The sequence below is a fragment of the Pleurodeles waltl genome, chromosome 2_1 (assembly GCF_031143425.1).
Source record: "Pleurodeles waltl isolate 20211129_DDA chromosome 2_1, aPleWal1.hap1.20221129, whole genome shotgun sequence".
Taxonomy (NCBI): domain Eukaryota; kingdom Metazoa; phylum Chordata; class Amphibia; order Caudata; family Salamandridae; genus Pleurodeles; species Pleurodeles waltl.
In genome coordinates this window covers 889,084,081-889,107,265 of record NC_090438.1, presented here as the reverse complement: position 1 = coordinate 889,107,265, position 23,185 = coordinate 889,084,081, and the positions used below count along the sequence as shown (strand labels likewise).

Sequence of the window (23,185 nt, the reverse complement as noted above, 5' to 3'; positions counted from 1 at the left end):
ACTGTCAATTAGCTCCATTGCTTTCTAGAAGTTGCTACAGCCATACTGGGGCAAGACTTTCCTTCCTTAGTAGGGCTTCTTGGAAGGGCATTTCTTTTCCTCATTCCAGTATGCACTGGGGCGGCTAAACCCCACTGACAGCAGGTAGACACAATCTACAGCAGTCTTCTCAAGTGGGAAACCGTATGTATTTCTTTCAGACAAAACCTGTAGAGAAAGGAAGCTAGAGAAACGGAAGCCAGTATGCCCTTGTCATTTCTTTGTGGACAGCAGTCAACCTACATCTTGCACTCAGCGTTTAATACTACAGATATGTTTGTGGACTTCTGAGGTCCACAAAGTTTGTGGTCAACCCTAATTATTAACAGTAACATAGAGGCTAGATGTGGTGTTCTCCACACGTCACTGGACCTTCTTTGAAGTGGGATGCAAGTAGGCATCATCTTTCGATGCAACTACCGCACCCCAGAAACGAGAATTGCTACTACCATCCTTGAGGCAGGCAAATGGCTTGAGGAAGGCTACTCCCCCCAAACTACAAAGCAGTGATTCCAGTCTAGGCTCAGCTCAGTTTTAGAGTACTCCACGGCTATCCCTCAAGTGGACAGAGGCTGTAGTTTGAGGGGTCCCTAGGTATTAGGGGACTAAGACTGTTCAAAAAGGGTAGATGCCCGGGTGAATATTATTATCATGGATCGACAAGCTGCATGTTGGGGTACTGTCGTCCACAGAGACCACTCTTCCAGTTTAGTGTAGTTCATCCTCTGGTCTATTTTTTAGCTCTGATCATGCAGATCAGGAGAGAACTCAGTGGACAGTGCAGGAGTGGGATTGGGCTGCAGGAGAGCATGTAAGTGAACTGTCTTTTATTGTATTTTTCCCAGCTCTTCCAACAATGATAATGTTCTGTGATGAGTACACTAAGTAGAAGTATACATGAGGTACATCATCGTAAAGCCTTCCCAGTGTTTGAGCTTTGGTCACTTTTTTTTGCGAATGCATTTGTTTTAAAATTCCTCTTAAGATGCAACAAATGTAAAGTGTATTATTCATGTGGGAATTTCAGCATTTATGACGCTTAAGTATGGGTTTGCAAAGCTTTGACAAGACAGTATATTTCTGTGCAGTATATTTCCCTTGAAAATATTTAAAAAGTAGTAAGTTTGGGAGGAAAAAAATAATCGCAGGTTTCTTCTAGTTGGTCTCTTACAGATCGTAACAAATGGGAAACTGTTTGATTCTGCTAAAAAGTGTAGCAGGGCACATTGCATGTTACGCAGTTTATGAGGTTAATTAAAGAAAAGGTAGCAGCCATTTGACAAATAACTGGAATTGGAACGTGGGCGCCCGCCAGAGAAGTGCGTCACTGTGCGCGGAGGCCCTTGCACCTGCGGTCTCCTACACGTGGCCTTCTAAGGGGTAATTAATGTGTTGGCCTTGGGATGCCAGATATGTGCCTTCCTGACAGCGGCCCGGTTGTGGTGTCCTTTTTCACTCTCTCTTTGCAGCTGCATAACACTCCTGCAATTAAATTGCGCTATAATAAATGCAAATATTCTGTCCCTTCAGGGAGAACGAAATGCCTCATTTACATGTTGCTTCCTACAGAATGTTTCCCTTTCTAGAACAATTCCTTTGGTTTTGCACAAGTTTCTTAATATTGTTTGGGAATGGGACTTGTGACAAATCCTAATTATATGATGCGCATTGCTGTTTCCTCCCTGGGTTGTTGTACGATTTATTTACCTAAAACAGTCATATTACCGAAAATGTTATTGCATCATTAATTCGGTATACACACACACATTCTCGTTTCCTAATGAGTGTGCTGGGAGGCGTGGGCTTTACAATACCCATTGTGCAGTAGGAGAGACACTGCATTCATTATGTGCATACCGCCCTCCTCCTTCAGTGAAACATTAACATTTGATTTTGGCATAATAGTTTGAGAGGCGAGAATAGGTTAAAAGCAAAGTGGCTTACTTCAACGAATTGCTTGTCATCCATTTTAGCGTTCATACAACGTAGTGTAAGTATTACTGTCGGTCTGTAGCATGTTTACCAATGACTGGGCAACCCCTAAGCTTGTCACACCTACACAGGCCTCTGAGAGAGCGTTGTGCGCTTCACTGTATGGATGACTATACAGTGCTTAATTTGTAGCCGAATAAGTGCCGGTGCCCAAATCTCTGCCCAGAAGCTTAATGCATAGTCTGGAATCCACCTCAGGCCTTCTTAGTCCACTCACAGACAATCCCTAGCCCGGTGTCTCACTCTTGCAGGCCCAGCGGTCTCCATTTGTGGCGGTTTTCCGTCTTTCACTTGTGTTTGTTTCCCTCTCCCGAGGAGGGAGAATAAGTTCGGGTCCCCAGAAATGAGTGCCTGTTGTCCCTACTGGTGGCCACTGGTTCAAATGAAGCCCTGGAGATCAAATAGTGGAGGTAGAGTGGAGTGAACTAACCTTTTACTGTATAGTCACGCTAATCACCTTATCCCTCAAGTTGAGGTCACCAGTGAAATGTAGGCCCTACTCCCTTCTAGTGATTGTCTGCCTGCAGTTACCACTGAAGACTAGATAAGGGTAAGAAAGGACACATTACACATATGCAACTCAAAAAAATGCACGTTACAAAATATGATTTGTTACTAAAGTGATCCCCTTCAGCATTTCTCTAATTACATCTTTTTTTTTAGCTTCACTGTGGTTTGGCAAGCATTGGATTTCTGCTTACCAGGAAGATTGTAGGGTGATTTGTGTTCCTTATTCAGCAGAAAGGATCCATTCAAGGCAGAGGTTTCCTCATCCAGACAGCCAGCTAGAAGGTCATTAAGTGGGAAGGCCTTTAAGTTATAAGTGACATCAGTCTGCTGTTAGTTTTATGATTAGGTTTTCCCTTTCAGTCTTCACTCATTGTCCGAGTAATTGAAACCAGTGCTTCTGGGCCTTTTTATAATTGCTGATTCACTAACAGGAGCTTCTCCTCCCAATAAAGCCAAAAATCTTAGGTTGTGGTAATGATTTAGGATGACTTTGCTTTTACTTATCTTTCCTAATGAAACTTTTGGGAAAGTTTTCAAAGCAAAAAGAACACTGTCGTCTGATATCCTAACAGCCAACTTGTTTGCTTTGAAGCACCACATCTTTGCATAATTGAAAAAAGAATTTCTTCAATGGATTAATCCACAGATTTTGACTGAAACTCCTAGGATGTTAAGGACAGTATGCCACTTTTATGGCTGTAATCAGCATTTTTCTCTGACATTAACTGATGAAGTTCCTGCTTGGTCGAATAGAAGCAGAAGACCAGTTCGAACTATCCACAGTGCCCACTATTTGTGACCTTGAGCTTCATCAGGCCAGTTTACAAGCTCATTTTAATTAGAGCAGCTCTACTGTACGTGGATATATATATGCTGTAATATAAATCTGCCTTGACCCTAAAACTGACCTTTTAATCACCATGTGAAGAACCTTGTCTAATGTGAATGGCGTTTGAGGGTCAGCACACAATGGTCAAATCATCTACGCCTTTGTGTGCCCTTTCCTTCTTGTTCGTGGCATTGGAGACTTTGAAAGTTGATTTAGCATGCTTGACTGGGTAATAGATGTAATTTAGGAGTGAGAATTGTTGTCATAGGCATCCTTTGATGGGAGAACGTCAATCATGAATGAACTTTTCAAGAGATAAAACGGTTATTAAACACCCAAGGGTTTACTGACCTAACAAAAAGCAAGCTGAATTCTCTTGACTCCAGCAAGTTCATTTTCAAAAGGCACATTTGATGTTGCAGAGGTTAAGTGTGAGAATTCAAATTTGTGCACAATTTTATTAAGTCATCAGTTGTTAGGTCGAGCCTGTGACAGTGCATGCTCTGCATATGCTCGCGCTAGCTAGACTTTTTGTTTACAATGAAGGGCTTGGAACCCGCCAGCTGCTTTCATTCATTGGTTTCATTGTCACTCTTCTTTGCTGACTCCTAATTGGGCAGTGCACGCCAGGCTTCACTTCACTTCATTTCCTTTCAGTTGAGCATGGACCAAGCACGGATTGAGTCAACTCAAAAAGTGCCTGTGCGCAGTGTGTGTTGTGATTGAGGTGCTGTTTCTTCTTCCACCCTCCTTCTTGAGCGTGGTACTTCTTAACCCTCCTATTCATCCCTTCTCCATGTTGCTGCCCTTATCTGGTGCTCCCACCATCTCCCTCTTGTTGCAGCCCCCATTGTTGCTGTTCCCACATTCCCCCCCCTTCCATGTTGCTTTTCTTCCTCGTCCCACTATTGCTGTTCCCTTCCTCATCTCCCTCATGTGGCTTGCCACTCCCCCTTGCTTTTTTTTATGTGTGACATCAGGGTGGGCTATGACACAGTCATCGGTGTCTGGACCTTAAGCCATGTTGCACAGCAGGTCTTACTGCTGTGCAAGATATCCACAAAAAAACATTGACAAAGACAATACATCCCAAATAGGTGAGACCTATTAGTTTGACCAATGCGTTTTTAAACTTTTCTGTATTCTATAAATCCCCCTGGCCTACGTGCAAGTCACCACAAGAAAAGTACATCCTTTACCTGCAAAACTTAGAAAATGAGCCTCATGTATGAAATGGAACTGTGAACAACACGGGCGTTACCACATGACAAAGAAACACAGTAGTACTGTCAGAAACCATGTACTGTTTTGGTGGCAAAAGAAAGATTACAGAAGAGGATATTGCTTAACATCTGGCCTCTAAAAGCCTTGTTGCTGGGATCTTGAACAGGTCTGAGATTTAAATTACTCGCTCTAAAGGGAACATGTCAAATGTAGAGTTTGATTGCAAAATAGCTGCTGTAATTTCCCAGCAGAGGCAGGATGTCCTGGTAATTGGTTCCAGGGGTTTGAATACTAGCACTAACAAGCATTTTCAGTGCAATATATCTGTGCATTTGAGAGAGTTACAGCTATTGGTGTGGTATATGACAATGTATTTCACTTATGTGCTTTGGTTTGGTGTGTAGTTGATGTATGCCAGGTGTCACAGCAACTCTCCCAGGCCTGTCAATGCAATAGAGAGGACACAACAAGGCCACCATCTTGGGAGTGTTTTAGCCTCATTCCTACAGGCTGGCTAAGATATTATATACAGGGGTCCAGAGGGTGATGTCGAAGCACTCTGCACCTGTGACAGTGAATGTGGGGGGGTATTTTGAGGGGGAGGCTCTTCAAACAGGAAGCAGTGCTATTCGAGCGCTGTTTTAGGCAGCGCTTCCGAATGTGGCACCTGCAAGGTCACAGTAGGTGAGAGGGTACTGTTAAAGCCATGACACCAGTGACTTCTGAGAGAAGGAAGTGATGGGATTTGCTCCACTTTTGTGTCCTATGATACACTGCTCCTCTCACTGTGGCACTTTTGTGTTAGCTTCTTTGTGCACAAGGTTAGGAAAATTGCTGCCTCTACTAACTGAACTCTTATTACAAGAGGCCCAATTTACATCCAAAGGCTAGATGTTATTTTCTATCAAGCTTGAGGTTGGGTCTGGAGTCACAACTATTCTTCCACCATTTTGGAGACTATGTATTTCGTCATCTTCTTGCCTAGAACTAACCTATGTACTTAGTTGGCTACCCTCCAGAGATTATCAAGAGCACATGCTATTGCGTAGTGTTAGGCTCTACCTAAGTCAGTTGGTTAACGCACCCACTGCAGAGGTCTTGACAGAACGAGAATGACACAGATTACAATCCTGACATAGTTTTTTTTGCCTCTCCATCTCTGCAAGATCGATGCAAATGAATTATAGCAATTTTGTTAAGAATGGCACGTGCTTTGCAGCGCTATGAAATGGAAGAACCTGTATTACCAAGCGCTATATTACAAAAATCAAGTTATTCCCAGACTGCCCGACACGCACCATACAAAGAACCCTATGGGAGAGGATATGGCATAAGGGCCAGAGCTGCTGACTTTAGAGCTGGAGAACACGGTTCGAGTGTCGGCATCAGCTCAACATCCTGTGATTCCGGGCAAATCACTTAGGGGGTCATTCTGACCCTGGCGGTCCGAGACCACCAGGGCAAAAATGACGAAAGCACCGCCAACAGGCTGGCGGTGCTTTCTTCCCTATTCTGACCGCGGCGGTCGCACCGCCGGGGCCGGCGGTTTCCCGCCGTTTATGCCCTGGCGGTTTCCCGCCGTTTATGCCCCGGCGGTGATAATCCACCAGGGCAGCGCTGCAAGCAGCGCTGCCCTGGGGATTATGACCCCCTTACCGCCAGCCTGTTTCTGGCGGTTTGCACCGCCAGGAAGAGGCTGGCGGTAAGGGGTGACCTGGGGCCCCTGGGGGCCCCTGCACTGCCCATGCCACTGGCATGGGCAGTGCAGGGGCCCCCTAACAGGGCCCCGGCCAGCTTTTCACTGTCTGCATAGCAGACAGTGAAAAGCGCGACAGGTGCAACTGCACCCGTCGCACGGCCGCAACACCGCCGGCTCCATTAGGAGCCGGCTCCTGTGTTGCGGCCTCATTCCCGCTGGGCCGGCGGGCGCAAACTTGGTTTGCGCCCACCGGCCCAGCAGGAATGTCGGAATGGGGGCCGCGTGAGTGCGGCCGCATGGCGGTTTCCGCCTGGCGGGCGGCAGTAGCCGCCCGCCAAGGTCGGAATGACCCCCTTAGTCTCCCCTTGCTACCAAAAATGAATGTGTTCTTGTGTAAAATAACCGGTGCTCATCTAAAGCGCTGTCATACCTTTGTATTGAGTTTGCGCTAACTGAACTCTATTTGAAGAGACCCAATTTACATCCAAAGACTAGATGTTTTTTGCTATCAAGCGTGAGGCCTTGAAGTGTTTGGATCTGGAGTCACGACTCCTTTTCCACCATTTTGGAGACAACAACTTTCACCATCTTCTCACGTAGAACTAACCAATGTGCTTGGTTGGTGACACTCCGGAGGTAATCAAGAGCACGTGCTATCGCCTAGAGTTGGGCTCTACTTAAGTCAGTTGGTTAACGCACCCACTGTAGAGGTCTTGCCCGAACGAGAATGTCACAGATTACAATCCTGACATGGCTTTTTCACCTCTTCATCTCTGCAAGCTCCATTCAAGTCAATTATAGTGCTTTTGTTAAGAATGACACTTGCCTTGCAGCACTATGAAATGGCAGAACCTGTATTATCAAGAGCTATATAAAAAAACAAGTTATTGCTAGAATGCCCCAACACGCATCAGACAAAGAACCGAAGGGGGAAAGGATGTGGCGTAAGGGCCGGAGCTGCCAACTTTGGAGATAGGGAACAAGGTTCGAGTCTCCGGACACAGGCTTAACATCCTATGATACTGGGCAAATCAATTAATCTCCCCTTGCTATCAAAATGAATGTGTTCTTGTATCATGTAACTGGTGCTTATGTAAGCACTGTAATACCTTTGTATCGAGTTCACGCTACATAAATGTGCAAACAAATAAATAAAAAAGGCCCCACAGACATACCAAAGAAACAGCAAGATGCCTGAAACCAAGGAAGAGAAAGAAACAACATACGGCCACCCATCATGAAGCGGCGAGGCAAAATAGAAAAATAGCGCGTCACACTAAGTTACATGGACGATCATGCAGTAATCCACATCCCTCAATACGGGAGAAATGTAAAACATTTACCAATGGCAGCAAGGGATATTTGAAAGGCAGCCCCAGGAACCAATGAAAGAAATGGGCATGAGATGGGTGAGGTTAAAGCCCCCAGAACAGATTACAACATGTCGAGAAGAGCAGCGCTTGCACACTGCTATAGTCGACCTAAAAAGTGTGAGGAAGATTAAAGGAAATTCTTTCTTCAGGGAGACTTTGAATTAATAATCCTTAACAAACTGTGTCTGTGGTCTTCACCTTGCTGTCTTTATTATGGTGGACAAAGTGAAATTAAAGGGCCCAAGACCTCTACTGGAAGTTGAGTAAGTCAATTAAGCCAACTCATGGTGAGATTGGTATGCCACCAGAGGGACTTACTTTCTTACATAACCTGTTGCTCTGGAATTAGAAAAAGAGGTAATTTATTAACTATGACCTGTGCATTGTTGCCTGAAACCCAATGCAGTAATCCCTCAAATTCTTCACTCCGTTAGGTTTTCCGGAAATGTTTGTTATCAAGGCCTAGGGTAATGACCTAAGTTTGACAGAGTGAATATAACTGGGCAGACATAAGTACAGTACAGCCTAAATAGTGTGTTAAATATTTTTAAGTGGAGGCTACAGACAGGGTATACACAACTTTATTTGGATGGAAGTGTCACTTATTTTATTGTATAATCCGTTTAATGACATGTAGAACCTTATTGTTGCAGAATTGGCACTTGTAATGAAGTCCATGAACAATGACCTCATAACCATGTAGCACTTGCCACGTCATTCATTCACCTTTTGGCTGCATCCACTGAGGGGGTGGGGGAAGGAGTTAAAGTAGGGCAGCAATGCTACTGCACAGAGATTAACAAACTACTGCACTAGCAAATACAAACTGCATTTTAGCCTTCTGTTGTTCATTGCTTTTCTTGATGAGAGAAATGCTTACAGCCTTGGATTTCCATTCAGGCTCCACCATGATCACTTCATACATTCTGGGCGTTGCATTCTTGATTTACCTCCATTCAAATAATTAAGCTAATACACCTGAAATTAATGACTTGTAATTGAAAAGGTAAGGAATAGAGACAGTGTCCTTAATGACCTGGAGTGATGTTGTCACCCTGATGTGGGAAGTGTTTTATGTTGACATGATTGCATGCATCTTTTATAAGAGCTCTTTCTGCATTTTTAAGACATACCTTGTCATGATTCAGTCTCACACATCAATGTCCCTATAAACCAGTGGTCTATTCATTGTGGAAGCTGCATTTGAAAATGTGATAGTATTATCCAATTGTCATGTCATGATATAACCTAGATAATGCTTGCCAAAAGATACCTATACTTGTGCAATTAATTAGTTAAAGCAAGTTTTCGAACAAGTGAGTGGGGACATTAACACAGCCACACTATGCTGATTTGCCTCCTGATGTTGAACAAAACTGAATATACCACTTGTGTCAACTCCGGGTGCCCACTGTGGTATAACTACTACTGGAGAAATAAACTTTTACCCAGAAAATTAATATGATACATGGTTCTGTCTGCCATCCTTAAATTAATCAGGACCTGGTGGAATGTTGAGAGTGGATACCTTGAAGTCAGCCAGATAATTCTTATTTACTTGATGAGCTTTCACTGTAGTGTATACCTTTGTTTATGGTGTGGTAAATCCAGAACTATCAAATGCAGACACCAGCCAAGGCGTCAGCACTTCTGGTAAGATATCCCTTTATTTAAAATAGCCTTGGACAATGACATGGTGCTGTTTCATGCAGGCTTTTGATGATGGATATTCTTGCCACAACTCTGACCTTGTTTTCCTCCTTTTGTGCATTGGAGTCATTATCTAGAATGGTGTTCACCATCAAGTAGTTTGGGCGGTAATATTAGCTCTCCAGCTACTTGCGAGCTCCCATATGTGCAGCCCTAATAAATGAAAAGCTTTTGTTTGGTTGAATTATATATGTTTCCGAAATTCAAAAGGATCTATTTTAAAAGTGTATATTCAGATTAAGTTAACGCTTGAAGATAAAATATATTTAATTCTGATAGTTAAATGGTATTTCATGCTGCACTGTGGAGTCTTATTATGATGTTCACTCTTAAATGCTAATAATCCTGCACTAATAGAGTCCTGCCTGGAGTGGTCACTATCGTAACATTAAAAATTTGTGTTAGTAAAGCGAGATGACTTTCATTGAACATAAGTGGCTCTTAATGAAGAAGATGTTGAAGGTCCTTGACATAGAAGGGTGCTAGTGCTTTGAATTGCTCAGGTTCTAATATCCTGTCAAAAGGATTATCTCTTCTTTTACCTCCACATCTATTCAACAATCTTGCTCAAGTGTTGTGTGTTCTGCACCAAAAGATGGATGTTTATTGTATCACCGTAGCCTGTTGATAACGCCTCATTCTACCAAGCAATTCCGACTGAATTTTGTAAACGTTTTGATGGGGCAGACAGAGAAGCTTGAGTCTTGGGCCACACACTAGTAAGATCTGCACTTAATGCAGGAATGCAAACTATTGCTGTTGAGCAAAACTTTGAGAAAATAATTTAGACGTGTATCTTTCCCATGAGATGAGGACCACTGTAGCTGTCAATTTATTTCATTTTGCAGGAAGTAATGAAGAACTGGAGAGTATCATTGGCAGGATATGATTTGTGGACAGATGTTCTTTCCCTTATGATTCACCGTCCGAGCCCTGCTGGTGTCGTGTATCTGTCCGCCCACGGTGTCAATGCTGAACAGGTTGCATGCTGTTGCAAAGTGTGCCAGCCTGTCCGATCTTGGAAAGGAACTGAAGGGAGTGCATCAATCCTTTAATAGTCCCAGTGCAGACTTTCTGTGATCCAGGGAGTTACGCTCACCGCCGGCATCACTATATACAAAGTGCACACAGCAGAGATCCAGATTGGCTCAAAGCACTCTCGTCTGCCTCAGCTGCAACACACTTCTTTATCCCAACTGAACCTTGATTTATGTTACCTGTTCGGTGTTTACCAAGTGCACCATGAGACAAATTACAGTAGTATTTTGAAGGATTACATATCTCTATTTTTCATGCACTTTGGCGTAGATTAGATTCCTCAATTTGGGACTGAAGAGAAAATATGCTCTGTCCTGTCTGAGAGACTAGAGCAAAAGTTGGCATTGACTTCCAATGATCCCATTTTGAGCTAACCTAGAGATTAAAGTTTCATCTTCAGAAAGATATTTTGTTTTGTTTCTGAACAGTTTTGCATGGTATACCAGGCTACTGCTTAATGCATTGAAATCTTGTCAGGAGCCACAATATGCCATTATATCAACTACCACTATATTGTCAATGTAAGTAGATATGGACTTCAGAATAGTAAATAGTAAATATATATGTCCGGTCGAAAGGCGTTTGTCTTACTGCATGCAACAATAAAGCAATTGAACACCACCTGACATTGCTTGTGTGAGTGTGCCCTGCAGGGGTTTTATGGCTTGTGGAGAAATGTAAGCGGGATGCTAACCTGTTGGGCATGCCCTACTGTGTTAGGGCATGGGGCAAACCAGACGAGTGTGGATCTTTGGAGAAATAATTTTATATATATTTCGTTTGTCTATATAGTGGTTGTCAATTTTGTGGATGCGATGTTGCAAGCCAATATTGTTTACCACTCAGCCCTGCGAGGCAAGGTGTGCAGAGGTTGCAGCACCAAGTTTTTGGTCGGACTGCAAACCTTTTAAGATCTATTGTGTGTCTTAGCTGTGCAGTGAGGTTGGCAGCAAAGGACTTGTACGCTACATGCAAGTCGTGTTAAAGGGATAACACCTCCTTAAGTCCACGGGAGCGGGCGGCTGTTTGGTAAGAAATTGTCTGTCTACGAAGGGCAGCCTCAGAGCCTCCCATTATAATTAGTCTTCTCGACTGTTTGAGCTATTTGGTGGGGTATATTTTGGGCCACTGCTTTCGGATAGCAGGTTAAAGGTGGCCCTTCAAACCAACGTGGGTAGTTGAATGCCTGTCTTAAAATCAGAAAACTTGTCTTAATAATTGCAGACTGTGTCCCAGGCTCGGTTCATAGTAGCCTATTGGCAGCTGCATCCTTCAACCCAGTGTATGTACCTTGTTAACTGCTGGTCCCTGGCGGCCCACAAATTGGATATTTTTTGCTTTCTAACTGAATCACTGAAACCTGGCTCCATGAGGTCCCCTCACCTTATGTAACTCGAGCCTTGCCACCCAGTTACCTATAACTAGTCTAAACCAGGCAGGCGGGGGAGGGGAGTTAGCCATCATTTACAGGGAAACAATTACATGTTCCTTTACGCCCCATAATACTCTGGTTTGTGAGAGCCTGTCTTTTTCCCTGACATTACATCCTACCTTTACTTTTTCTGGAATTCTTCTATATAGACCCCCAGGCCCATACAGACATTTCATCCAGGCCCCTCCTGATGTAGTGCTGGGTTGGCCTTAAGCAGATTAAATTTGACTCTGTTTGGAGATTTTAATGTTCATGTCGATGATATTAGCAATGCCGCAGCCATGAATCTTTTATCTGGCCTAACCTCTTTGAAACTTACTCAACTGGTGAAGGGCCTCACGTATGAGAAAGACCATACAATCAACCTCGTATTTAGTAACATCACTGATCTACAGGTACAAAGTACCCTCTCCTGGTCAGATCATTTTAGACTTAATTTTATTCTATTCCCCCTCCCGACCCTCCACCCCCACCCCCATAACTTCCTTTCTACCAACAAGGCCATGCATGGTCCTTTTCTGGCCGAAACTCAACCTTAAGGATTGGTCCACTGCACTGGATGCCACTAGATCTGTCTTTGCGGACCACATTACTCTATCCTAGTGTATGTTCAATGAGGGGATCTCCAATTCATTGGACATAGTCCTATTGGCAAAGTTACATACTAATGCCCATCGTGATAGAAATTCCCAGTGGTTTAATCTCCACCTATTGAACCTAAACAAGGAATACAAGCGTCTTGAGTGAAGGTGGAGGGAATCTTGGGATGAGACCAGGAAACTTGAAATCAGGATAGCCATCAGAAACTACCATGCTGTCATAAAAGATCCACAAGCCTCCTCCAACTCTGGAAAAATTGAAAAATCATCTAACTCCCCAAAAGAGATCTCTGAGATCCTCAGAGAGATTACTGAGCCCAATTCAGCCAGTTTCACCCCAGAGGCTTCTGTTGAGCATTGTAAAAAATTGCCATTTTTTTTCAAAAGAAAGTAATGGATATATATTCCTACTTCCCGATAGGCCAAATCTGGAAGTTCTTCAATCCAGACAGCTCCCCTTGCATCAACAGGACACCAGATTTCCAAATCTTACAGTCCACACCCTACAGACCTTTTCCAGGTAGTAAAATCTGTCTCTCTTCTAGACCCTGCACTTCTCCAAATTCTCTATCAGGGGTCAGAAAATATTACTTCCATTCTAACTGATCTAGTGGACAGGTCCCTTCCCAGTGGAAGTATGCGGTAGTTAAACCGCAATTTAAAAAACCCAGTCTTCACCCCCTTTGTCTCAACAACTACAGGCTGATCTCTTTACTACTAGGAGCTTATAAGCTCCTGTAAAAGCATGTTAATAAACATCTTTCCACCTTCCTTGAATCCTACGAGGTTTTCCACCCCTACCAAATGGGGTTTAGTCCACAGTACAACACTGAAACTGCTTTGCTGGCAGTGGCGGAAGAATTGAGACGTTCTTTGGTTCATGGAGGCTCAGCAGCCATCATTCTTTTAGATATTAATGCAGCTTTGATACTGCTGACCATGCTACTATCATTCAGAGAATTTCAAATGTGGGTATCAAAGGCATGGCACTAAAATGGCTGACCTCCCTTTTGGAGAATCATACCTTTCAGGTATTAGGTTGGTCATGTTTTTCTGAAAGCCTTCAACTGAGCGATGGGGTACCTCAGAGATCTTCTTTAAACCCCAACCTTTCAGTCTTGGTGTGTACCCCCTGGCAGAGATTGTGCGCTCCTATGGGTTGTCACTAGTTTCTTACGCCGGTGGAACCCATAGGTTATATCAATCTCCCCAGATCCAAGCTCTAGTCCTCTCCAACTGACTCCTTGCCTTCAAGAGGTGGTCAGGTGGATTGCTAGATGTAGAGTAAAACTTAATGAAGACAAAACTGAGGTCATGTTACTGCACAGTAACTATTGTAACACTACTCCTGTGCTTCTAGCGGGCTGTCAGAGGAACCTCCATCCCCAAAAAATCTTGATCAAAAAGCCTCTGGATATGGCTGGATCCCAGCCTGACTATGGACTACCAAGTAAAAAAGCTGGCTGCAGCCTGCTTCTGAGTCCTAAGACTGTTGAGGAAAATCTTTGACCATCTTCTGCTTCTAGACAAAAGATTGATTGTCCAAGCCCTTGTAATCTCGTGCCTCAATTATGGCAGTGCCTTATATCTTAGTTCACCTGAGTACATGGTAAATAGGTTGCAGGCAGTACAGAAGTCTGCCACCGCCTCCTTATGAACATTCAGAGACATCAGTCCACCACAAAAGCTGTGGCAGCACTACACTGGCTTCCGGTGGAGCAAAAAGTGCAATTTAAGGTCCTATGCATTTTGCATGAGGCACTTCACGGTAGCGCCCCCACCTTGGTTAAGACCATTGACTTCTTTTTACATCCCCTGTAGACCTCTTAGATCTCCTATGGCCTACTCGCTGAACATTTCAAAAATACATAAGTCCTGGCAGAAGGCATTCTATGCTCTTATGGAACTCTCTTTCCTTAGAGCTACAACAACTTGACCATGAACCGTCCTTCCACAAGGCGTTGAAAACCTGGCTGTTCAGGATTTAGTCCTTTTGGTGTGGCTGGTGACTTACGATTTCTGTTTGAGGTATTTTGGTAGCTATGCACTATAAAATAATTCATTAATTGAATTATGATTTTTTTTTTAAGGTGGTTGTTTTCTTAAGTTGTTGTGCCAGTTTGTTTTAGAGTTGCTTATCTTGTGCCCTAATTGTCTTCTAAATTTATCTCCTGGCTTCCTGTTGGAGACTCAAGGCAGGCTCACAGGATCAACTGTTTCTGGCAGGTTTGCATGTTCGGTATTTGGCAGAGTGCGAATTTACAAATGTGGATGTTAGTAACGCATTGTTGTGATAGTTCTCTAACACTAATGTCTGTGTGTTGTCCCACAGATTGCGTGAATCAGAATTGTGACATTAGGCATAACAAACATTTGTATAATCAATGATAATTCTGGGAAGTCGGTGTAAATCTTTGTACTAGGCTTAGTTTATTGTCATCTGAACATTGGAATTAAGCAATGTTTTTTTAATGGAAAAATTGCATAAGTTACTGTGCATCATCTGCTTTCCTGAATCTCAGTTTGCGGGCTCGTGGCCAGCTGCTTCTTGTGCTACTGTGCTGTGTAGAACAGGTGTGTGTCACTGTAAAGCTGCACTATAAAATCACATGACAATTCTCTGCGCTCCTGACAACAAACCACATCTGCAAATTAATTTATAAATTACCACATGCAGTGTGCTAATTGGAGCCAAATGAGGTAAAATATTCCATCAACAACCCTGTTGTAATTTGGTGCATGCAAATCCGTCATTATTACATGATTATTGTATTTCGCGTTACTCAACAGTTGCATTTTTCAACAGCATGAGGTTTCTGCTTGTCATCTAAGACTGTAATTAGAAGCCACTGGCTAATCTTTTAATGATACTAGTCTGCTTTTTGGTTGTTTCTAGAAAATACCATTAAGAATGTTGCATTTTGCAATACTGAGATCCGGTAGACAAACAGGATCTGTTGACTAATAGGAAAATGTTACAAACCCAAATATTTGTAAAAGCTGCAATGAAATAGGAGAAAACACACCCATTCATCTCATCTTGACACGCCCGATAAAGACACTCATGCCCACACACATCTCACACAAACGCATGCAGCCACACATTGTTACACACTGGCAGGCTTTGGTAGTCATACTTAGTCCCAATATCCCACACAACCCACAGACACCCTACAGAAATAAGCATGTTGCCCCAAGCCTGTATCCATAGTCTCAGTACTGCTGCACCACCGAGGCAACAACAAGCACAGATGCACTCACTTTTTCTTCTACTTCCCATGTAAGCACAAACACTAGAAAAATGCCTGAACAGTTTACAAAGCCTTCCCCCTTCACTTTTATACAAAATAGCACAAACAAACGTAATAAATAAGACATATGCCCTCATTACAACCCTGGCAGTCAGTGTTAAAGCGGCGGTAATACCGCCAATAGGCCGGCGGTTAAAAAAATGGGATCACGACCACGGCGGAAACCGCCAACACAAACAGCCACTTTAACACTCCGACCGCCAAGGCGGCAGCAACAAACACCACCAGCAGATAGACGGAAGACAATGTACCGCCCACCCCATCACAACCCGCCAATCCACCAGCTTTTCTGGGGCGGTACCAACTCCATCAAAAGCACAGCGGAAACAGTGTTTGGAAGGGAAACCACCCACCACCCGACACTCAACGAAGAACCAGGACACCATGGAGCCCAAGTTACAGGTCCTGCCGATGATGGTCTACCTCCTCATCTACCAAGAATACGAAAGACGGCGGCGACGACCACGGTGAGTACTGCACCTAGTACACAGGGGAGGAGCAGAGGAAAAAGATAGTGATACACACACGCAACACTCAACACCCCACCCTCACCCACAACACCATTCACACAAACACATGCAGCAACAGTATATTTACAAACCGTTACCTCGGCAAGGTCAAAGGGAATAGAGTTAAATCAGTGTAATTTTAGAAATAGGCAGATGAACGTAACAATTATAAAAACAGTATCTACAAAAATATACAATATGTACATAAGGCCGTACATTGTCCCTTCCAAATGTCCATGGGCCACTGGGCCAAAAATCATGGGCCAAGCCCACACTTCACTCCTGCCTCAATACGGAGAGAACACTGGAGGGGCAGCAGGTCGAAAACACACAGGCACCTCGGTGGGATGGGGAAGGGGGTGGCATCTCAACCGGAAGATGGAATAACGCTACTGCTCCTCGAGGGGGCTCCATGCCCACAGCGATGTCCTGGGGAGTGCAAGGCCACAGTTTCTCAAGTAGGTGGTTTGCCCACTGCTTGGTCCTGGGGAGTGCAAAACCACAGTCTCTCAAGTGGGTGGTTTGCCCACTGCTTGGTCCTGCGGAGTGAAAAGCCACAGTCTCTCAGGTGGATGGTTTGCCCACTGCTTGGTCCTGGGGAGTGCAAAGCCACAGTCTCTCAAGTGGGTGGTCTGCCCACTGCTTGGTCCTGGGGAGTGCAAAGCCACAGTCTCTCAAGTGGGTGGTCTGCCAACTGCTTGGTCTGGGGGAGGGCAAAGCCACAGTCTCTCAAGTGGGTGGTCTGCCCACTGCTTGTTCCTGGGGAGTGTAAAGCCACAGTCTCTCAAGTGGGTGGTCTGCTCACTGCTTGGTCCTGGGGAGGGCAAATCCACAGTCTCTCAAGTGGGTGCCTTCTTCCACTGGTTCTGGAGGGGGCCTTGTGCCCAGTCTGCTTCATCCTGCCAAGGATTGGGTGAGTGGATGCCTTTCTCCACTGGTTCTGGAGGGGGGCTTGTGCCGAGTGATGCAGCACTTGGGTTGTGGCAGTTCACATTCCCCTCACCTGGGTGTCTGAGGCACGAGATTTCCAGGGACCAGGTTGCATTATAGTCCATGGAGGCAGGGCTAGACTCCATGCTGCGGCGCCTAAAGCTTCAAACTGTCGGTGTTGCTGGTTCTGGTGGGGGTGCTGGCAGTGGTGGTGGGAGGCTCCAGCCCGTCTCCTGCAGCCTTGGACGGCCGCCCACTGGGGCTGCTGGTGCTGGTAGTGGTCCTACTGTCAGCGGTGCAGGTGGTGGTGCTTGCGGCGGAGCTGCTGGCGGTGCTGCCCGTGTTGCAGGTGCCGGTGCTGTCAGTGGTGGAGGTAGGCCACAGCCCTTCTCCTGCAGCCTTGGACGGCTGCTCACTGGGGCTGCTGCTGCTGACACTAGCGGTGGCAGCGGCGGTGCAGGTGGCGGGGCTTGCGGGGGTGCCTGCGGTGGGGCTGCTGGCGGTGCTGCCCGCGGTCCAAGTGGCGGGGCTGGCGGTTCTGCTGGTGGGCACCAGGCCTTCACCTGCAGCTTCTGACGGCTGAAGTGCCTTGGGTTTTCTGCCCCTTCCTCACCTTGGCAGATGCTGTTGTGACCTTGGCTCTGGCAGCTGGAGTTTTGGAAGAGGCGTTGCTGGGTGGTTCGTGCTCCTTGCCCTTGCTGCATGTCGTCCCATTGTTCACCTTGGCAGGTGGTGGGATGGTTTGGTCCTTTGCAGGGGGTGGTGGCACACTGGCTGGCCTGATGAGTGCCCCCTTTGAGCCTCTGGGAGTTGGAGGTACCACAGCGGATGCCGACTTGGTGGCTGAGGTGCTGGCCTGGGTTCTGGACACCCTGGGCCGAGGGGAAGGACGGGGGGGGAGAGGGAACAGGTCAATGTTTGCCAGGACAAGCTTTTTAGACACACTGGGGTGGGAAGAGGGAGAGGAGTTGGGAGTGGAGGAGGAAGGATTGGTGGTAGGAGGTGTCTGTCTGCTGAGTTTGGGTGAAGGTGCATGGGCTGGATGCTGTTGTGAGGTGGATGGCTGTTGGGTGGGTGGGTGCTTGCGTTTGTGTACTTTGGGAGGAGGGGTCTCAGACACACTGGGAGAGGACACAATGTGTGAATGGATGTGGGGGTGGTGACTGCCAGTGAGGGGTGAGTAGTGATGGGCGTGCTGGTGATGGAGGTAGTGAATGAGGATGTAGTGCATGCAGGTGTGAGTGGAGACGATACTGGGAGGGAGGTGGACGAGGACGAGGAGGAGGAGGGGGACACAGTGGAGGCAGTGGATGTTGGTGTGTCTGCATGGGTATGGTGCTTGTCTGAGTGCCTGTGGGATGATGTGTGGTGCTTGTATTTGCCTGAACCACTTTGGGGTGTTGATTTGGGGAATACTGGTCTGAAGGTGTGTTTGGAATGGGCTGGGGTTGAGGGGATTGGGACTGGGTAGAGGAAGTTGGAGGGGGGAGTTTAGACACAGGGACAATGGCTGCCAGCAGTGTGGAGGCCAGAACCTGAAATGCTCTCTGTTGGGCCACCACGCCAGAGTGAATGCCCTCCAGGTATGCATTTGTTTGTTGCAAATGCCCTGCTCCACCCTGGATGGCATTCAGTATGGTTGACTGCCCAACAGAGAGGGATCTCAGGAGGTCAATAGCCTCCTCACTGAGGGCAGCAGGGCTGACTGGGACAGGGCCTGAGGTGCCTGGGGCGAAGGAGATACCCACCCTCCTGGGTGAGCGGGCATGGGAAACACGCTGAGGGGCTTCTGGGAGGGCGGTGCTGGTAGGGGAGTGGCAGCTGTACCTGTTGTTGGGGTGGGCACAGAGGTGTCCGCCACCACCAGGGAGCTTCCATCGGAGGAGGAGTCGCTGTCTGTGGTGTACCCTCCTGTCCCTGTCGTGGTGCTCCCCTCGCCTTCTGTCCCATTGGTGCCCTCACCCTTGGTGGATTCGGCCTCCAGGCCCATGTGGGATGCAGCTCCCTCCGTCGCCTGTGCCTCTGCTCCTCCTCCAGATGATGCTAATGCACACAAGGAGAGGATGACAAAACAAAAAGGGGGTGGGGGAGAGACAGAGGATACACTTGGTCAATGCCAGCAACACCACTACCGTTGGCAGACACAACACACAGGGAGCTGCCCTATGCACCAGGCCATGCCCAACCAGTTACTAAGATAGTCACCAGCCCATGGGGTACAATGCCTAACGCCATTAGCTGCACACCAGAAACCCACAGGACCCTGCCCAGCAGTAGATTCCCACTAACACTATTGGGGTAGGAGTGCTTCAGAGCCTGCCCAACAAGGGACCTACCCTGCCATTTTCGCCCTGGCCTAGGGGCACCCATAGCGCACATCCCCCACCCAGGTACCTCTTAACGCGTGCAAAGTCAGATTCTGCACTCACACCCTTGTGGCTGCTGTGATGCCTTCAAGTGCTCATCCAACTCTGGATAGGCCACCGCCAGGATGTGGAACATCAGGGGCGTCATGGTGCGACAGGCACCCCTTCCTCATTGGGAGGCCAGCCCCAGCTGGTGCTCCACCTGTCAAAGACCCCCAGGGTCCACACCCCCTTGGTGGTGGCACGCCAAATACCCTTCTTCTGGTGGGCACTGACCGGCAGGGAACAGACAGCAGATAAGGGAATGAGTCAACCGTCTGACCGTCAGACTCATGGCCCACCAGATCCCTCCCATCCCCTGACGCACATACATTGTCACCTTACATGCTGTACTCTGGCCAGGACGCCTTTCCCCCCCCCCCCCACATGTGGCTTACATACACAGCACTCCATAAATTCATGGCCCACGCATCATGCTCACAGTGTACTCACCTGTTTGTCTGGAGGACCGTAGAGTAAACGTGTACTAGGGTAGGACCCCATCCACCAGTTTCTCCAACTCCTCCGCAGTGAAGGCAGGGGCCCTTTCCCCAGACACATGAGCCATTGTCGCTTCCAAACACAGGTCACAGCAGCACTTGCAGTGTAGCTCCTCTCCTGTTGGAGGTCAGGTAGCAAGTGAGTGGATAGATAGAAAATGGCGGTCATGTCTGCGGCGGTGCGTATCGTCACCGCCGGTGTACATCGCCATTGGCTCCTGGAACCCATAGGGCCATATGATAACCAATGCGAAGTTGCACCGCGGTCATTAACTGCCTACCGCGACGGCGCACAACACCAGTGCAATGACTTAATTTCCACTCGTCCATCCTCACAAGTCAGGCATCCACCATTTCAGGGGGGCACAGGGCATGGCACCTAACTGCGTCACAGCAGACATTGGCAAGGCAACGGACAGTCGGGTTCAAGTTTTGTTTCTCTAAAGTAAACAAATCATCATTAGTGCAATAGATGTGGGAATATGACCCTCTGCTCACCGTTCTCTTCCATAGGCTTCAACCGCTGAGGCTGAATATGAGATGGCGGCATCCCCCATGTACAGACCCCGGGTGGACCTTGCGATTATGGAGGACAGACACATTATCATTACATACAGACTTGATCGGGCCACAATACAAGAACTGTGTGCCCAATTGGATCAGACCTGATATCAGCTATCCGCCAGCCCACAGGTATCCCTCCTCTAATGCAGGTCCTGTCAGTGCTCCATTTCCTGGCAAGTGGTTCATTCCAAACAACAGTGGCCATGGTATCAGGGATGTCTCAGCCAATGTTCTGCAACGTGTTGGCCAGAGTGTTGTCTGCCCTGCTGAAACACATGCGCAGCTACATCGTGTTCCCCCAGGTGGAGGATTTGGCCACATTGAAAGGTGACTTTTATGCCCTGGGTCATATCCCCAACATCATTGGTGCCATTGATGGTACACATGTGGCATTTGCCCCCCCCCCCCCCCCCCCCGGAGAAATGAACACGTTTTCAGGAATAGAAAAAGCTATCACTCTATGAATGTTCAGATGGTGTGTTTGGCGGACCAGTACATCTCCCATGTGAATGCCAATTATCCTGGCTCTGTGCATGACACCTTTATCTTGAGGAATAGCAGCATCCCATATGTGATGGGCCAACTACAGAGGCACCGGGTGTGGCTAGTAGGTGAGCCAAAGGTCCCCACCCATTATAAGTTAAGCTAAAGTCTGGATGTCTTCAAAACTCTACCAAACCTTTTGTCCGTGGTTGATATGAAATGCCAAACATTGGGTTTTGTTGCTCAATGGTACATATGTTTTGTGTACATTCAGAACTAAGAAGTTGAACGTGGTGTCCCAATCTGCACATCTGAGCAAGTGAGATCCAGCTTCTTAATAGTGGACAGTGGGCCACCATGGCATGTGGGGGTGTGAGTGTGGGGCTGCTTAATTCTGTAGATGTCCAGGTTTACTGGCATTGGTGCTGGGTAATGGCCATGCAGTGGAGGATACTGAAAGCAAAGAGTGGATGCAGCATGCTCACCACAAGAGTATTTAAGACTGCTCCTGTACATGCCTATGTGAACTTGTCCCAAAGCATCTCAAATTGGAATAAAATGGAATTAGGGAATATTCATATGCAGTTGGTACAGTAGGAAGGGATGTACCTTTGTATCCCTTTTGTAAGAGGATTTGGACGCTTTGGGCCTGTTCATATAGACGTGTCCGAGTTTGTACAAGAGTACGCCTGTAGTGCCACTCCCAACACTCTGGCCTCCTTGTTTTTTAGCAATATTGTGTGGAGAATTCCGATCTGGTGCAGTAAGCACAGAGAAGGAGGTGCATTGCTCAGATAAATGAGCTGCTGCGAAGGCGGAGTGGTGCTGTGGCAGAACGTTTCGTCCTAGCCTTTCTTGATGTGTGACCATTAAAAGCAAGCCTGGTGATTAATCACAAAACTACCTGGTGTCAAAGCAAACAAAAAAATCTGATAAAGCCCTGCGGAGACTGCCAAAGCAGCAGTGCCTTTCTTGGGGGTTGCACACCTCTGATCCACAAACAACTGAAGCGCCCCATATTAAATACATTTAATGCACAGTTGATTCCCCCAGTCTGTTGGCGGTTGTCATATTGATCAGCAGTGTTTTCCTACAAATATATTAATACTGCCGGATGTCATGGCTCCATTGGATCAAATGAATTGTGAGCTGCAAAATAAAACTAAAAGTACAACCATTAAAAATGTAATATTGTAGACCACTATATCATGTTTAAATACCACATTTTACAAATTGAAATATATGTTCATAAAAGGATTTGTTTATTTGTTTAGTGTGCAAGTGACGGAGTAAATGAGAAATCGGATTGTATTCAATTCACAGCAGAATTTGTAGTACAATTACACAGCAGGTGCATTGTCCACTTTTAATCAGCACTTCTTTGCACATTTGTGCTTGAAAGTCTTCTCTGGGTTGAATATGAATCTTTAGTTAAACATATTTGGGAGTTATTTAGAATACATTTTCACAGGCGACACAGAATAGATGAGCAATAGCCAGTTGGCAGGATTGTTGTATGTGTAGGTAACATACAATATAGAGGCATCATGGTACCCGTCTCTCTGGTTACCTGGGTCACCCAGAGGACCGAGTATTACAAAGAAGTGTGGCTCATGGAAGCGCTTTTATGAAAAGAGCAGGGTTTCCAGAGGAGACAAGTCAGATCTTTGTGAACAGCTTTTCCTGAAACAAACGACCTAATCCTTGGCAATAAGATGTCTTTCACACAAGCGGCTCGCCGAAGCACTTTTTAAATGCCTGATTGGCATGTCCAGTGCACTGCAAATCGATATTAGCCAGGCCTCGTAATTTGGAGCAATATTTTACTGGGCATCAAATTCTAAATGAACACTGTGTAGTAGGTGGGTGTCCCTACCAGCAAATGTTTTTCACCACCTTTTTTTAAAACAGACTTTCACTTGTGAACTATGGGCTATTTAGCTGATTTAAATATCAATGTTTTTTCTTCAGCTTTCCTATAATACAAACATTCGAAACCCCATTGGAAGTGCCCCCTCCGTGTTCAAACAAAGTTGTT

General features: G+C 46.2%; 1 protein-coding gene across 1 annotated transcript in view; it reads left to right on the top strand.

Annotated features, from left to right (window-relative positions):
- The window catches only part of CARMIL1 (capping protein regulator and myosin 1 linker 1), a 993,695-nt gene that overhangs the window by 71,339 nt on the left and 899,171 nt on the right, over positions 1-23,185 (top strand). The window lies entirely within an intron of this gene.